At 42.5% G+C, this 18978-nt stretch overlaps 1 protein-coding gene across 2 annotated transcripts in view; it reads left to right on the forward strand.

Annotated features, from left to right (window-relative positions):
- The first annotated feature begins 8953 nt into the window (after positions 1 to 8953).
- klf12a (Kruppel like factor 12a) overlaps positions 8954 to 18978 on the forward strand; it is a 32217-nt gene continuing 22192 nt past the window's right edge. For both annotated transcript variants that reach the window (XM_072657303.1, XM_072657302.1), the window contains exon 1: positions 8954 to 9174. The gene's annotated coding sequence lies outside the window, so the exon portion shown is untranslated. The remainder of the gene's footprint in view (positions 9175 to 18978) is intronic.

Consider the following 18978-nt stretch of genomic DNA (forward strand, 5'->3'; position numbering starts at 1 on the left):
GGCAGGTACGGCTGCCATCGGAACTGGGATACTAGTCTTAGTTGTCTGTTTAGAGTGAGTCAGATATTTCTTATATTTAAAATCATGTTAGTTTGTCCAATAACCGTTGTTAAATAATTCGAATTAAAGCTGAAAGTCTACAATTCAGTCACATTTTCTGCTTTAAATCCATTTAGGTGGGTTACAGTGGCAAAAATGCAAAAAAGAGATCTAGATTTTATTCTAGAAATATGTTGTGAAATGAGACATTTGAGTGATGGCATAGGTTAACCACTTTTGATGCCCTTAAGAACTTTTCTTTGGATGGTTCTCTAATTTTCTAGTTGTGACATCCTTTATTTTCGGGAGGCGGACCCGCCCTGTCTCCTTCTCCTCAACCCATATTCGCAAATGATCAATTTATTGTTATTGAGAAGTCAATGAAGAATTATTTGAAGATGTTTAAAGAACTCCCACATTATATAAAGGGGGAAATATACAAATATACACCAGAGAAAAGGATCTGTTAGAAACCTTCAAGTTCTTTGGTGAAGGAGTGAGAAAGCAGGTGGTCCCTTCGCTGATATGAGAATTGAAATGGGTCACAAGCATGTGCATCTATGTGCAAGTGTGTGTGAGTGTGTGTGAAAGAGTAAGCGAGTCTTGCCAGCTACACACACTCAGTACTAGCCATCTGGAGGTCTATTACACACCCACATATACATACACAGAGTGTACACACCATGAAGACTGATGAAGACCAAGCACACTCTCTTTGAGATCAAATCCATGAATGTCTACCCTCATGTGTAGCGCTAGTACATGTTCAGATTAGCCGTAGGTATTCACTCTCTCTCACACACACACACACCCATCATAGCTGTGGGGTTGTCGTATTTTCCCCTTCATTAGTGCGGTGTCTGAGGGTTGAGGGCAGGTGTTAGAGCAGTGAGGCGTGAGCTAGCCTCAGGCTTTACATTAGCATCACACTTCACTAGCTCTGCTAGCAACCTGGCTAAGGCTGCAGTCCCAGAGCAGGGCTAGCTGGGCTGTTGGATGGGTTTTTGAATTGCCACTATTCAGTCACAACAACACAAGCTGGATACATGTAAAATATGAATACAGAGACAATACAATCAGGGTAGAATGTCATGTACCCATGAAAAGGTCCAGTTGGTTCCACAGAACCACAGAACTCAGAACATAACATCCAGCCAAGATCTGGTCAGGGGACACAGAAATGTCCCTATATATATATATATACGTTTTAACCTAGGACGTCCTCTTTTTCAAACACATGTCCTCTGTTTGGGATGTGAAAAATCTAACCTAGGGGGTGCTTGCGAAATTGACAGAACACAACAATCTCTGTTTGGTTTAATTTTTTTAGGCAATTAAGGCATTAAGCAAATGTACACAGTATTATAACCATTCATCTTAATACCTAAAACCCTAGTCACGTGTGCAATAAAGTGTTGCACAGTGCTCGTGGTAGGTCTTCTGTATGTTTCACCAAGATATATAAAGCAGTCGCCAGCATTCCAAGCTCAGAATGGCAATGACAAAGACGCCATTCTCCTGATTACTCTATATTAAGTCAGTGTACTATCAATATATCGGTAATATGGTAAAAATCTTTAAATACTTTAAATATCTTAATATTTAAAGTCATTTGCACAATGCAAGATGTCATGATACATGTGATTGCAGACAAAATGCATCAGTAGGGACAGATTCTTAAAACTACTTTTTAAATACTGTCCCATACTAAGTATAGTGGACTTTATTCAAACTGTGCTTTACTTCATACAGTCTAATTACACTATTATTAAAGAAACGTGTAGTTGACCTGTGGTCTTTAAGCTCTGACGATATCCTTGATTTGCTAAGAAAAGCAAACAAAATTGATCACGATATGATCAAATATTGTTACTTTTCCCACCCCGACATTCTGCTACTTTATGGTAAAATACATTTATAAAATTGAAAGTAAATCAGAAAACCATGAACGAAGCCATAATAACCTATGCCACGTGCAGTTTAGACGATCTAGCACACTGAAGTTATCAGATTTCTAATTATTTCCCTCAGAACCACTTGACTGACACCTGTATCGGGTTGCCCTTCAATTAATGTTAAAATAAGTAGCTGGAAATGATTTTCAGAAGTCGCTGTCCAAGCTACCAGGGAAACTCAGTAATCCAAGACAATAAACATACATTCCTGTCTCGTCCACGCTTGTCTCTCTCATTTCTCGAATGTTTTCTCAGAGCACAGTGTACACAAGCTGTTGGAAATCCAATCAGAGAACTGAACAAGCCTTCGCCAAAATCAACAGTCCAATCAGCTCTCTTCGTTCAGTTTGACTGATTGAAAATAAACCCTGTCACATTTCTGTATCCTCACCGAGCAGATACCGAGATACTGACGCTCTGACTAAAGGTTCTTCAGACAGCTCTATGAACTTGTGCTTTTTTTTGCATCCTCACGTGTTGCTTAGGTAATGTGTGTGTATGTGTGTGTGTGTGTGTGTGTGACACAGCTCCAGGGACTCGGGGTTGTGGGTTCAATCCTTGCTCCGGTCACTGTCTGTGAGGAATTCCGCATGGGTTTCCTCCTACCTCCCAAAAACACACATGGTACACTCTTCAAAGGAAAGCATGTATAGCATCACTCAAAGAACCTGTGTACAAAGGGTTCTTTGAGGAATGCTATAGAAGAACCAGGTGTGAGGAATCTTTAAGGGTTTGAAGAAGTCAATGTAAAGGTTCTTCACAGCTCTTAAACAAGCATGGCTCTCAGCAGACAAAGATGCTGACACTATGACCGAGGATAATGAGGTTGAATCATACTGCTTCGCCATCAGCAGCCGGAGCCAGAGAGAGCACAACTGGCCATGCTTTCTCTGGGTGGGTAGATGGTCATCACTTTGATTGGGATGCTGGCCTGGACAGGCGTCTGTAATCTGATGTATCAGAGCTGGAGATCTGGCACTGTCCTCCGGGCACATTGGCTGCCTAGGGATGCTGGATTGGTGGCAGTTTCAAAAGAGGCGGTGGCTGATTTCACACGTATCAGAGGAGGCATGTGCTTGACCTCACCCTCCTAGTGTCAGCAGCATTACTGTAAGTTATAGAGGGAGTCCTAGTGAGTGGGTGGGTTAAATGGGGGAAGAATTGGGTAATAGAAAAATGGCTCCTCATGGAACCAAAAGGGGCATCATTCAAAAAAACATTTGTAGCACTTTTATTGTTAAGAGTCTACATGAACTGGCTATGGTAAATTGCCCCTAAGTTTGAATGAATGACTATGTGTGTGTGGTACTCTGCGACACTGATGCCAGCAGCTATAATCCTTTATGCACCTTGAGTGCATTATTCTTTATGATTTGCATGATAGCAAGCAAATAAACAGGAGAATAAAGTTCAAATATGTAGGAATACTAGTTCATTAGTCTCTTCTGGATCTTCAGAGGGTCAGCATAAAAACGGTACAGTAATATTTGATAATACAGAGTTTGGCCTTCAGAAGTTCTTAGGTTTGGGTTCACTAGGTTAACCAACAGTTATTTTTCTTATAATCCATGTTTTTATTTGCCCTGGTGTGAAATCTGGTCTTTTGGATCCGTCATCACTCTCATTTCTGCACTTGATTTGGCAGTTGCATACTGTTGTTCCTTTATGGTAAAGTGTTATGATGGTGATGCTAAATCAGGGAGTCTGTTGTTAGCTTTGCTGACCTTATTTGCATGAGGTTTATATGTGCTGTATATTTAATATTGTATATAATAATTTAGCGTGGCCTATTAATTAGCTGCCTTCTGTTGTTTTTCAGGCCTATTTGCTGGTCTTGCATATGGTTTGCATCAGCATTTTTTGGGGTTGGTGTTTTGGTAACGTGCAAAAAATTTAATCAATCTCTCTCTTGATCGCTCACTCTAGTTGAGTGCAGGTGTTGGAACCTTACGGGTAGCCTAAGCCTACATTCGGGGGGTGGGGGGGTTCTGGCGTATATCTGGTGTGGATTTCTGCCGACGCCAAAGCCCTGCAATGGACTGGTGCCCTGCCTGGTATTCCTGGTATTTATTGGGCGCAGTGATTCCAGGTCGGCTGGTGCCCCTACCATGACTCTGACCAGGAAGAAGCGGGTAAGAAGATAAATGAATGAATGATGGTTTTGTTCTGAAGAACTAACTATTTATTAGGATTAATCTTATTCATAATGAATGACATAATAAAAATATAAATTTCATTATGGATCTGAAAACAAACAGGAAATAGCTAAAGATTTTTGTATTTACATACATAATGAATATAAATATTTTTATGCTTATAAATAAATAAATTACATTTATTCTTTTTTTACATAAAAACACAATTACTCATGAATGGCTTCATAAGAAGCACAGTATATTCACCATATGTGTTAATGGAAGTCTGTGACCACTCACCAATACTGATTAAGGAGGAGAGGGAGAGGGAGAGAAACTGTGGGGGAGAGGGAGAGAGAGAGAGTGCACGAGAGCAAGAGAAAGCCCTCCACCTACACTTACACCTCCATGAATGCACAAGATGGACACAAGGTGGGAAAGCAGGTCGCTATAGCAACTGAAGAGTGGCCTCCAAGGACACACACACACACACACACACACACACACACACATATCCCCAGACCTCCTCAATTAGCTCTGCCTGTGGCTGTCCCTCACTCACTGAGTTGCTCCCACACACACACATTCAGCAATGAGTGGGCAGCAGTGAGGGGGTCTGCATTAGGTGAACATGCTGACAGTTCATCACCCTCAGGCAAAAGAAGACCACCACACCAAGCGCTGCACAAATGACAACTTCTCCCTCCACACCTTTGTCTCCCTCTCGCTGCATTTCTCTCTCGGTCACTTTCCCTCTCGTGTTTTCTCTCTCACTGCATCTCTTTTCTTCTTCTCTCGCTCCGCATCTCTTCTCTCTTTCGCGCTTTCTCTCGCTTCATCTCTTGCGTGCTTTCTCTGTTTTCATCCTCTTTCTCTGCATCTTCTCTCCCTCTCTCTGCATCTTACTCGCCTTTTCTCTCTTCTTTATTTCTTCTCTCGCTTCCTCTGTTGCACACTTTCTCTCTCTTCTCTCTCTCTCTATTCATCTCTGACACTTTCTCTCTCCTCTCTCTCCTTTCTCTCTCTCTCTATTCATCTCTCACACTTTCTCTCTCTCTCTCTCTGCATCTCTCACACTCTCTCTCTCTATTCATCTCTCACATTTTCTCTCTTCTCTCTCTGCATCTCTCACACTTTCTCTCTCCCTTTTTCTGCATCTCTCACACTTTCTCTCTTCTCCCTCTGCATCTCTCACACTTTCTCTCTTCTCCCTCTGCATCTCTCACACTTTCTCTCTTCTCTCTCTCTGCATCTCTCACACTTTCTCTCTTCTCTCTCTCTGCATCTCTCACACTTTCTCTCTCTCTCTCTGCATCTCTCACACTTTCTCTCTCTCTCTCTCTCTCTCTCTCTCTGCATCTCTCACACTTTCTCTCTCCCTCTTTCTGCATCTCTCACACTTTCTCTCTTCTCTCTCTGCATCTCTCACACTTTCTCTCTCTCTCTCTCTGCATCTCTCATACTTTCTCTCTTCTCTCTCTGCATCTCTCAAACTTTCTCTCTTCACTCTCTCTCTATTCATCTCTCACACTTTCTCTCTTCTCTCTCTGAATCTCTCACACTTTCTCTCTCTCTGCATCTCTCACACTTTCTCTCTCTCTGCATCTCTCACACTTTCTCTCTCTCTCTGCATCTCTCACACTTTCTCTCTCTCTGCATCTCTCACACTTTCTCCCTCTTTCTGCATCTCTCACACTTTCTCTCTCCCTCTTTCTGCATCTCTCACACTTTCTCTCTCTTCTCTCCCTCTTTCTGCATCTCTCACACTTTCTCTCTTCACTCTCTCTCTGCATCTCTCACACTTTCTCTCTTCTCTCTCTGCATCTCTCACACTTTCTCTCTCTCTCTGCATCTCTCACACTTTCTCTCTCTCTGCATCTCTCACACTTTCTCTCTCTCTCTGCATCTCTCACACTTTCTCTCTCTCTGCATCTCTCACACTTTCTCTCTCCCTCTTTCTGCATCTCTCACACTTTCTCTCTCCCTCTTTCTGCATCTCTCACACTTTCTCTCTCCCTCTTTCTGCATCTCTCACACTTTCTCTCTCTTCTCTCCCTCTTTCTGCATCTCTCACACTTTCTCTCTTCTCTCTCTCTCTATTCATCTCTCACACTTTCTCTCTCTCTCTGCATCTCTCACACTTTCTCTCTCCTCTCTCTGCATCTCTCACACTTTCTCTCTCTTCTCTCTCTATTCATCTCTCACACTTTCTCTCTCTTCTCTCTCTATTCATCTCTCACACTTTCTCTCTCTTCTCCCTCTGCATCTCTCACACTTTCTCTCTCTCTCTGCATCTCTCACACTTTCTCTCTCCTCTCTCTGCATCTCTCACACTTTCTCTCTCTTCTCTCTCTATTCATCTCTCACACTTTCTCTCTTCTCTCTCTCTCTGCATCTCTCACACTTTCTCTCTCTTCTCTCTCTATTCATCTCTCACACTTTCTCTCTTCTCTCTCTGCATCTCTCACACTTTCTCTCTCTTCTCTCTCTATTCATCTCTCACACTTTCTCTCTTCTCTCTCTCTGCATCTCTCACACTTTCTCTCTCTTCTCTTTCTATTCATCTCTCACACTTTCTCTCTCTCTCTCTGCATCTCTCACACTTTCTCTCTCTCTCTCTGCATCTCTTACACTCTCTCTCTCTCTCTCTGCATCTCTCACACTTTCTCTCTCCCTCTTTCTGCATCTCTCACACTTTCTCTCTTCTCTCTCTCTCTATTCATCTCTCACACTTTCTCTCTCTCTCTCTCTGCATCTCTCACACTTTCTCTCTTCTCTCTCTCTGCATCTCTCACACTTTCTCTCTTATCTCTTTCTGCATCTCTCACACTTTCTCTCTTCTCTGTCTCTCTCTGCATCTCTCACACTTTCTCTCTCTTCTCTCTCTCTCTGCATCTCTCACACTTTCTCTCTTCTCTCTCTCTCTCTCTGCATCTCTCTCACTTTCTCTCTCTTCTCTCCCTCTTTCTGCATCTCTCACACTTTCTCTTCTCTCCTTCTCTCCACAGCTCTCTCACTTACTCTCTTTTCTTTATACCCTTTTAGGTTCATGTTTATCTGCTCTAGAGAGTCCCATTCTTTTGGCTGTACTTCTCTAAAGGGACTAGACAAGTATTCATTAGACCAGTATCCATAAACATTTGGACATAAAATGGATCAATTATAGTAGACAGTACTGTGAATTTCTGAACGATCTGTAATGCATTAATGATATTTATTTTATTTAGTGTCATGTCTTTTAGCTGCAAACTCTCTCTCTCTCTCTCTCTCTCTCTCTCTCTCTCTCTCTCTCTCTCTCTGTAACCAATGGTCACATACACACCTATGTGCCCTGAAGGTGTTAATTGCCAATTTGCCATAGACTCTCACACACACTGCGAATGGTGTCTGATATTGTTGGCCCTGCGTCGGGTGATAATCTCTACTGCAGTAGCAGTCCTGGACCAGGTACATTGTGAGGATACGCTCCGGGTCTGATCCAATAAGGTTTTTTCCACCTATCCACTTCCAGCTGGAACATACTCTTGGATGAAGGAGGTAAAAAGTGGGGGCTGGTTGGCCTTTCTGACACCTGCACCTCGTTCACGACTTTCCTATCATTTCTTTCATTTTTCAGCCTGATTTTCTCACCTTTTTTCTACTTCTGCTCTGTCATCAAAACACAAAGCTAAAGTCAGCCAATTCATATTTAGGAAGCTGTGACTGGTGAGAGAGAGAGAGAGAGAGAGAGAGAGAGAGAGAGAATAGCTGCTGTGATCTTCAAAGCAGGTCCTTTGATCGTGCTCTTAATCAAAACCACTAATAAGCATCAGACACTGCCATCAAAGCTAGGGTTTGCTCATTTTTGGCACTTTTAATGCTAAGGCTAAAACCTAGCCAGTTCAATCCCTGCTCGTTTCAAACTGTTTTCTTCCGACTCAGAGTTTTTTAATTATTATTATTTATTATTTTAATTTGCCATTATGCTGTGACAGTCTCAAGCATACCATTTTTATAAATTAAAAAGAAAAGAAAGTGTTATGTATATTATAAATGTCTCTTACTATAAAAAATATAGCAAGTGTCTATTCTTTTATCTTAAATTGATAGGTTTCAAAAATGTGGGAAAGATGACAGCAAAGTTCAACAAGTAATGTAAAAAAAATAGATTAAATCCTTTTTATTTCAGAAGTATATTATGTAACAGCATAGGACACCTTTATAGTGCAGTTCAGTGAAAATGCAGAAAAATATGTGAAATATACATATATTTGTGTGTGTGTGTGTGTGTGTGTGTGTGAAATCTGATGTTAGAGAAAGTTGTAGAATTGTAATTAGAACTTGATATAATAGCATGTATATACATATATATATAGTGTTTTTCTAGTTCTTTTAAATATTCATATGTAATTAATTACACATATTTATTGGTAATAGGATAGGATGCTCTAAATGCTTACCATCAGTAACCAAAAAAAAACTTTTCCTTCAGTTTAAAAAAGAAAACATGGGGGTTTTGTAAAAGACATTTTTGCAAGGTCCATCTTGTTGGTCTTCATATTGTCAGTTTTGTCCAGAATCTGAGCATTTTTGTCCAGGAAATGTATAAAAACAAACAAACAAACACACACACACACACACAGGAGAGAGAGTGCAGAAGAAAGAGTGAGCGCAAAAGGGAGAGAGAGACCTCCGCCAGGGTGGGTGTATATTGTCCTCGCCCCTGGCAGCCTAAGGGTCCACCCCCCTTCCCCTCATTCAGATTGGTCATGTGATGCGTGCTTTCAGACTACAACAGCTTAGTGAGAGAGCTCCCCCATTCATTTCCTCCTGAGTAGCCCACAGAAGAGGAGGGGAACGAGAGAGAGAGAGAGAGAGAGAGAGAGAGAGAGAGAGAGAGAGAGAGAGAGAGAGAGAGAGTGTGTGTAGCAGGCAAGAGACAAGGAAAACATTGGCAGAGCAAAAGAAAAAAAGAGAGAGAGAGAGAGAGAGAGAGAGAGAGAGAGCCAAAAGGACGCTTTAAAGGATAACAGTTCTTGCCCTCACGGTCCGAGACTTCAAACAAGGTCAGTTCCTTAAATCTGCATTGCATTGCCTGCCTCTTCTCTCTCTTTCTACCCTTTTACACACCGTGGCTCAGCTGTCATTTTACTGAGTTGGCTGTCAACACACAGCCAGCTATCTGTCAATCTGAGTGCTGTAGCTACAAATCAACCGCTGTCTGTGACCCTCAACTTCAATGAAGGAATTCAAATGAGATATTCAAATGAGAAGGGCTTGAGGTTTGAGTTACGGTGAGAATAAACTGCGTAGTAATCTTTTTTATCTGCTTATTAGAGACTGCATTCTTAACAACGTGGGTCGCTGTTGACAGTTATGGCAATTATTTGTGTGTTATTAATTATCCATAATAAATGGCACTGAATATTAAGTGGCCAAATTTGGATTAGGAACTTTCACTGTCAAGTTCATCTCCTGGTATGCGAGTGCTTTCTTCTCTCTGTAGTGGTTCTCGCAATACATTACAAGTGACACTATTTACTGTATGTTTACACTTACACATTCCTATCAGTGGTGCCAATACTATGCTCAGAATGCAGAAGACCAGCATATATAAGCAACACATGGACAGCTATGTATACATAAAAAAAAGCACGCTGCATGAACCTCCCAGGGTGCTACTCTCACTCACTGTGCAATACTTGTGTTGGATCCCCTCCAAATACCAAGCACAGCTTTTTGGATCAACAATATCTGCAGCCTGGTGAAGACTGACCTCCTCCAGTCAACTGAGTCAATAGCGGTTAGCTGGAAGAGCTGTGGGTTTAGTGGCTGGGACTGGTCTTGGAGGGATGAATCTACTTACTTTACCTTTCTTCTATGTAATTAAGGACATTCTGAGTCAGAATGGAGAAAATCAAGCTCTGAAACTTTGAACTTCAAGTCCACCTAGACCAGTCATTGCCATCTCTGGTCCTGGAGCACTATAGATTAAGCTCAGGACAGTCTGGTTAATTGGCTGATGACTGGAATCAAATTCAAGCTGGATACTCCAGTAGCATGACTGAGAATTGCTAAAGAAGAATTTTCTATCAGCTCCTCTAAGAATCTTTTAATGGAAGTTTAAGGCCCAGAACCATTGAGAAAGCCTTTTAAGAGTGTGGCTGGAAACTACACATCGTCTGAAACCGTCTGTTCCAACTTCCACAAATCCACCTGGTCTTGAGGAACCTCTGAATGAGCTCAGGAGGGTTTGTTAATTAGCTGATAATTTGTGGTTTACGTGTTTTCAAGTGGCAAATACATCATAATATGCAGAGCTAGATACTCCAGAACCAAGACTGAGAACCTCTGACCTAGATCCACAATTCACGTTTTCTTTGCTCTGAATGTCTTTGATTTGAAGCAATGCTGTAAAGGAACTTCCTTTCAACTGAGTCTTTCAGTGGCAGCTCAAAGTATTTCTACATACGTTCTACAGCCTTTATTAGGAACTACGATTATCTGAAATCACCCATTTCACTTTGCAGCAAAGTTTTAAGCTTCACCCCCCCCCCACACACACACACACACCTGAACATCCATCCTGTATGCCTATTAGCCTGACTATAGTCTCTCTTCTAGATATTTGAGTTACAGCCTCCGGTCACAGAGGCCCAGAGGCCCAGAGGCCCGGGGTCATTGGGCCTGCTCCTTCTCCAAGGACCTTCCACAGCTGAAACATCTGGAACGTAAGCAAACGTCGGCCATGTTTTGGCCCTCTGCTGACCCCGCGGCCCATGCACGGCTGGCAGGTTCATCCCTGGTCAGTTTGTTGTCTTAGCTGGGTTGCACGTCTACAGCACAGGGAGAAGTCAGAGGTCAGGGAGCGTGGGCGAAGCGCAAACATGGCTCTAGTCAACAGGCATGACGAAGGGAGCTAGCTGGGTATATCAACTTAGACAGCAGGACCCAGCACTGGGAACATGGTGCTCTGTATTCTTTTTGTGTACATTTTGTAATCCAGTGGTTCCCAATCCTGGTCCTGGAGTACCCATGTCATAATCAGTCAGGATTATTAAAGGCCTGTCTGTCTGTCTGTCCGTCTGTCTATAATACTGAAAAAAGGGTTCTTTGATAGTGAAACTCTAGTGAAGCTAATTTTAGCTTTTCCATCATGCACTTCTGATTCACAAAAGGCTTCATATATAGTACTGAAAAGGGGTTTTCATTACACCAGTGGAACCCTTTTTGTTTCCCACCAATGCAAATAACCCATTTTAGCATACAAAGTGTTTTTTGGAATTATTGTATATAGAACCATTGACATTAGTAAGGGAACCCTTAAAGAACCATTTGTAAAAAAAAAGAACCATTCATTAACCATTATTCAAATGGCTCTTTGAGTGATTATGGTTATTATATAGAACTATTGCCATTACTAAGGAATTTTAAAGAACCTTTTTTTTAAGTGTACCTTGTATACATGTGGTTCCTTATTCGAATTCACCCTTAAAAAGAGGGTTCTTTAGATCACTTAATAAAGGCCATAGACCATGCCATAAACCATGGCAACATAAAGACCCATTTCAATGCATAAATGGTTCTTTGATTATTTTTGCAATCAAGTACCTGTTCTAAGTGGTTGTGTAAAGAACCTTTTAAAAATGCTTCTGTATAGCACCAAAATGGTTCCATTATTGTAACTTTTGTGGTAAACAGATAACCCTGTTTACTGGACTGGACTGTACATATGCCTTCCCACTCTAAGACACATGAAAGTAGGCTTGATTGTGAGCAGATGAGATGAATCAGTGTTGAACGAGGCCTGTGGAACCCGACGCTGATCCTGCAGTACCCTTTTCTCTAGTTCCTTTAGGATATCTCTTCACTTTTGGCTTAAGTTAACTAGCTTACCTATGAATTTCTCCTGGGGGTAGTTTACAAAACAGGTGTTCTAACTCCTAAGCTCAATAGCCAATCCAAGAATAAGAAGCCTCTGAGCTCTCCTCCTGTTGGAAATAGGGTTCACTTCTGTGAACTTATCTGACTAACTGAGAAATCCTACATTGTGAAACAATGGTTTCCAGTATAACCACTGAAAACCACTAGATTCAACTGTATACTGATTCAGCTGCTCATAATCAGGCCTTCATCAAGGTGTCCTGGAGCAGGCTCCTCAGCATTAGAACCTTAAACCAGTGCTATACAAGGAAAGATTGCTATCTGCGCTATCCTTCACAGCTTGCTGTGCTCTTGTCAGATGCCACCTTTCTCCTTCACTTTCTTCCATGGTTGTGCTGTAACCGTCCTTGAAATAGAGTGAAGAGATCTAGGCTCGGATTTGTGACGGTCAATTTCTAAAGCATTTTGTTTTGAGGCTGACACTCTGTTTGGCACAAAAACCCAAGTGAATCACACATACACACTCACACACACACCCAGAAGCCTGTGATTCACCGACCTACACAAAGCAGGGTGGTTTGTGTAGTGTACGGGAAATAGGGGCTCTCCCCGGTGACTGCCAGGCCCATTAAGCTGCTCTCTGGAAAGAGACGGAGCCCGTAACGCCAGAACGCAGCAAGCGGATGCACTTCCTGTGGCCGAACTCTGACCCCATGACTCCAAGGGACCCCCTGGTGGGGCCTGACCCCCTTGCCTTGAAGAAGAGCAGGCATGGAGTGGGTTACTGGTTTAAGAGTCTGTCACTGATCACAAGCTGTGCTCTGCTGTGTTAGCATGAGGCAGGAGTATGCAAGTGTGAGTTTGAGGTTTCTTCTTCTGTTGTTCTCGAAGAGGCTTTATTGGCACGGACTGTAATTAACCACTGTTGCCAAAGCAAAGAACAGAGTGCTCAGTCGTGCTAATAAGGATAATGAAGAAAAAATTAAAGTAGAACATCTCTAACAAACAAACAAACAAACAAAGAAACTCTGGAATGCTTTTTTCTCCACTTCCCTCCAGTCTACTCTCCTTTTTCTGCAGTTGCAGCTGCAGCTTTTCCAGCAGAGCAGAGGGCAGGAGGGAGAATAACAGTCCTTGCCCAGTCCCGTAAGAGAGTGTGTGTGTGTGGTGTTGGGAGGCAAACACAGCTGCCTGAGTCGTTATGAGCTCAAAAATGCTTAGCTAAGAAGGACAAGACAAAAGGCCGCACAGTAACTTCTGCTGAAAAGCGAGGTGTCACCCAAGGCGAGAATGTGTTGCAGACTCTTTTGCAGTCATCTCTCGTTTGCTTCCTTCCCATGATACATTGAAGCAACTTAGTTCAAACTTGTGCATACTATATAGACTGATGAGCCATTACATTAATACCACTTGCTTTTTTTACACTCACTGTCCATGCTATCAGCTCCACTTAGCATATAGGTTATAGAACTTTGTAGTTCTATAATTCCATAATGTATCCCTCTGTTTCTCTGCATACTCTGTTAGCCTCCCATCACCCTGTTCTTCACTGGCCAGGACCCCACAGGATCACTGCAGAAAAGGTGGTATTTGGTATTTGGGTGGTGGGTCATTCTCAGCACTGCAGTAACGCTGGCGTGGACTGAGCAGAGTCCACCAACCAGAACTATCCAGCCAACAGCGTCCTGTGGGCAGCGTCCCATGAACACTGATGAAGGACTAGAGGATGACCAACACATGCAACAGATGAGCTTCTGTCTCTGGCTTTTTTTTTTATGTCTACAAGGTGGACCAACTAAATATGAGTGTCTAGAAGAGTAGACAGTGAGGGGAGTCAGTGTTGAGTGCAGTGCTGGGAATGACCCACCACTCAAATACTACCTGCTCTGTGGTGGTCCTGTGGGGTCCTGACCACTGAAGAACAGGGCGAAGGAATGCTAACATGAGAAAGTACACAGAGAAACAGATGGACTGCATGGTCTGTAATAATAGAACTACAGAGTGCTATGTGGGAAGTGAAGCTGATGAAAATGGACAATCAGTGTAGAAATAAGGAGGTGGTATTAATGTTATGGCTGATTTGTGTGTGTGTGTGGAATATGGTGTATATATATACACCATATTCCATCAACATGCTTTTGCTTTCAGTTTCATTGGGGCAATAAATGTGTTTATGCAACATATTTTATCAATGAGGAAATTATAAACATTTGAATATGTAAATTAAATCCAGTGCATCACTCTCCATAAGAAACTCTCTTCTTGCCTTCTTGCTCGTGTTTTCTCTATCTTGCCCTTTTGGTCAAGTTTTGCTTTTCAGCAATGATGTACAGTCTCTCCTAGCGGTTTAGCTAGTGGTCACGCTAGTTAGCATGCTTGGTCACTGGCACTCGCTACACTGCTTGAGTGTTTTCTGGCACTGCTTTAGAGGAAGCCCAGGCTTTCCCACAATGCCGAGGACAGCTGGGGAGGGCCAGCCACTGCCCCCCGAGCCTGTAGGGCCTGGTGGGAATGCGTGCAGATCTCTTCCAGCTGTGCTAGCACACCAGGCACTAGCACCTTTTGGTCGTTTATGGTCATGCACAAAGAAAATTTCTGTCCTCTTTAGTAAAGGCAGTGGCTCTCTATAGAAAAATGACCCTCGAAGAACCATTTGAATATGTAAATGAAGAAAAATCTCTTGAAGGTTCTGTAGTTCTATAAATAGCTTTTTAAAATGGTTTTATTAACCTTTAATAGCTTCACAAATGGTTTCACTATTGTTAGAAGTCAAAGAATCCCTTTTTCAGTGCTAAATAAACCCTTTTTTTTCTTAAAGTCTTGCACAAGATGCAAGCGAGAAAATGCAAAGGCTTAGTAGTTGACCAACTCCGCTGCAAGTAATTATGATAAGTAGCCAGGAATGAAGTAAGGAGGCAAGTTCATTCCTTTGCAAATAGATCAAGTCTAGTGCTAGAGCTTAATGGAAAATTGCTATTTACAGTAATTAATTAGACTCCTCGTCCTGGCTGTCCTGTTGCACAAGGGAGCCATTCCGGTTGCAGCCACAGTAGTTAACGCTCTTGTTTGTTTTGTCCCCACTTCATTGGTTGAGGTCATGGTTTGGCATGAGGTCACCCACTTGGCTCGAACCATCATATCGAAGCTAATAATTCTCAGGTGCTCGATAAATGCTCGCGGCACGTCTCGGCAAATCTCAGCGCTTTACGAGCACCTTAGCTCCGTCGAGTTTTTCATGGGCTCCTCACGCTCTTCTCGGCACCGTTTGCGCAATATCGCCAAACAGCGATGGCCTTCAGCTATTGCGCAATCCCCGGGCCTCTGACAATAAACAGTTTGAGAGCATGCGGTTCAATAGTTCAAGTCAAATTGCACACATCTGTCTGAGCCCGTCCAAGGGAACACTAAAGAGGCGGCTTCAGATCTTTCTGGCACGCGCTCCTCATGCTAGAGCACACGGCAGCACCAGCAGATCCAGCCTGGGACCGAGAGGCCAAGAGGGAGAATGGGCTCGTCAACCTGGGCTTTTTTATTTATTTATTTTTTGTCCCATGCTGATCTGAGATCAGTTTCTGACAGCCCCCGATTCAGTGACCTTGCCATTTGTAAGATAAAGCACAAAAGCTGTTCTTAGAACAGGGCATGAATGCAGCTAGGCCTGAACCTGATGACAAAATGGAAGAGAGAGAGAGAGAGAATGAGAGAAAAGCAAAATAAGAGAGAAAGAGAAAAAGACAGAAGAAGAAAAAGTGTCTTTGCACCTCGTTCGAGGTTTCGGCCAACGGTGTGACAGGAAAGACAGCCTTGTGACTCTCTTTTTTTTCACTCCTCTGAGTGCGCTTGCATGTGTCAGTCTGGAACACATCCTGTCAGCTCTGATTAGTCTATTGTTAAAGAGAAAAGACATTTGTCTTATTGGATCGACTCTGTTTTCCACTACGCCTGAAAGACAGCCAGCATCTTTTAAAGGCCTCCTCCATGCCTCATACTCCACCAAGCTCAACCTGCCGGTTGTAGGGGGTCAAGGTGTCTAATGCAGTTTCTGCCATGTCCCAAATCAATTCCAGATGTGTGAAGGAGTGTGTTTTGGCTAGCTTGTGGTAAGGGAGTGTAGGGTGAATGACAGAGGAACTGCAGAAGCTTGATTTCAGAAGCAAACTCAGTAAAGCTGCAAGAGAAATTGTGGTCTTGAAGAGGTGTATGGTCAGCAACAATACTCAGTCTTTGGTATTACCAAGAAAACAATCCCTGCACCATGATACTACCTCCACCAGCCTGGACTGTTGACACTAGGCAGGTTGGGTCCATGCATTCATGCTGTTGGTGACGAATTCAAGCTTCATCAGTCCTCGATTGGCCAGTTTTGGTGAGCCTCTCACTGCAGCCTCAGCTTTGTGGAACCCAATGTAGCCCATCTGTCTTAAGGTTGGAGGTGGTGTTGTTGTGCATTCTGTGGTGCTTTTCTGTTCACCACAATTGTAGAGTGGTTATCTGAGTTACTGTAGCCTACTGTAGCCTACTAGTGTGGCCACTTTCTGTTGACCTTTCTCATGAACTGCCGCTCACTGGCTGTTTGTTCTTTACCAGTTCTGGAAACACTCAAAACAGCTAGTCTGAAACCAGGAATCATGATACATGATACATGATATTATTTTTTTTCCTATTCTAGTGGTTGCTGTGATTTTCTGGCCTGCATCTGCATGATTTTATGCATTGCATTGCTGTTAAATGATTGGCTGATAAAGTGAGCCAAATAAAGTGAGCCAATCAAGACACAGGCATAGCTCTTTGTCTGTCAACCAATTAGGACAAAGAGGTGTATCTATTTACCTGTCAACCAATCAGGACAAGGATGCATAGCTATTTGGTTGTCAACCACCAGAACAAGGTGGCATATCTGCTTGCTTGTCAACCAACCAGGACAAGGAGGCTTATCTATTTACCTGTCAACCAATCGGGACAAAGAGGCATATCGGTTTGCATGTCAACCAATCAGGACAAAGAGGCGTATCTGTTTGCCTGTCAACCAATCAGGACAAGGAGACACATCTACTTGCTTCTCCACCAATAAGAACAAGAAGACATATATACTTGTTCGAAAACTAATCAGGACAAAGAGGTGTATCTATTTGCCTGTCAACCAATCAGGACAAGGATGCATGTCTGCTTGCTGGTCAACCAATCAGGAAAAGGAGGTACATCTACTTGCTTGACAACCAATCAGAACAAAGAGATATTTCTATTTGCTTGTCAACCAATTAGGACCAGGATGTGTATTTACTTGCACTATGTAAAGTGTACATTAGCTAGCTTCTGTCTCAGCTGATATTGTCTAGCTAATTACCATGTCAGTGTCCACTCGTGTCATCAGCTTATTTGTGACAACCATTTACATCTGAGTAACAGCACTCAGGCCTTGCAGCCTAGACAGCATGTGTGGCTTCTGAGGGAACATTTAGGGGACAGGCTGTACTTGTTTGGTTGCTGGGTTTCAAGACAGGTAGCTTCAGCTAACAAGAACCATCATTTTAATTGTCCTTCTGGTTGGTTGCTGAGATGACACTGTTCAGACATTCCTCTAAACCAGATATTGGTTTGAGAAAACTGGGACGTTTAGCATCGCCCCTTGGGTTGTTTTTGTTCGTGGTCTTGGACGTGGTGTGTTCTCTCTCGTAGAAAACAGACAGTGGAACAGTTCACCTCTCCCGAGTGCTCATACAAACACACACACACGCACACTCTCTGAGGTTCAGCAATGTCCTGGCTCTGCCCAGCAGCAGCCCCCATCCGACTCGAGTCATCCTGCCAAGGAAAACTAGCGCCGCTGAAATGGAAAGTCTGAAGTCACTGCTGGGTTTTTTTGGCGAGGACAGATTACGCAAAGCAGGAGAATCCAGTGGGACAGGCCTGTGTTCCTGCAAACAGATCCAGAGCGGGAAGACCAAGACATCTCTGTTATCTATCACTGACAGCCGCCTCAGACGGCAGGGGGTCAGTCCAGAGACCTCTTAGGTCTATAGAGTAGATCTTTAACACACAGACAATAGGATGAGTGCAGGTTAGGACGGTCCTGATTTTAGATCAGTACTTTGTGAATATCAATTCCAGATGATTCCGTGCTTCGGGACGAAGATTTATAACCATTTAGCACAAGCTTCTATTACCTAATCCTTAAAGCAATAGCTCCAAAAATCTAATTTACACAATTTTCCCCTCATCCCAAATGTTTCTGAGCAGCCAAGATCTGTTTGCTGTCCAACATTTAAGTTAATCAGTGTGTGTGTGTGTGTGTTAGGAGGGAATTAAATATCTGTAAAAGTATGCAATTGTTTTAATTACCATTAATACAGCAAAATTAATATTTAACCTTATTATATAATTAATTTTGCTAAATCATCTCCTTCCATTTGAACTTGTTTCTTAAAATATAATTTCCTAAATGTAAATAAAAAATAAGAGTGCATTAATAAATAAAAAAGTCAGGTAAACTTAAACTGGTTTAGATTGCAATCAGCTGTGGTGGGAAGCAGCTTGTCCAATGGCTGATGTAGATGCAGGTACATGTAGACCAATTGTGGCTGTGAGAAGGCGGGACTTAAGCAGGTGTTTTTAAAGCTGTAAAAGACCTGAGTATGTCAAAGTCCTGTAAAAGCAAATCCCAATGGGAAATCAATGCAAAATTAGGTCTAACTAAATATGTGTATGTTGGTCACATCATCATTATAAGAATGATATTGGCTAATAAAAGAATGCTAACACTGCTAGTAGTTATTAACAATTAGCAAACATCAGTTAGCATTACTTAGAATTACTCACGCCCTTTTCTCATCGCTGTTAGCCCCATTAGCATTTTCGAGCAAAGTTCCTTCAAACTAAGCGCAGCCAGAATGGTGATAAAGTAAGGAGAACAGGAAATGGTGTCCATTAACACTGTTATCTGTCAGCGAGAGAAGGGAGAACATTTAGGAGAGGTGGAGTTGGCAGCG

This window comes from Salminus brasiliensis, chromosome 15 (assembly GCF_030463535.1).
Source record: "Salminus brasiliensis chromosome 15, fSalBra1.hap2, whole genome shotgun sequence".
NCBI lineage: Eukaryota > Metazoa > Chordata > Actinopteri > Characiformes > Bryconidae > Salminus > Salminus brasiliensis.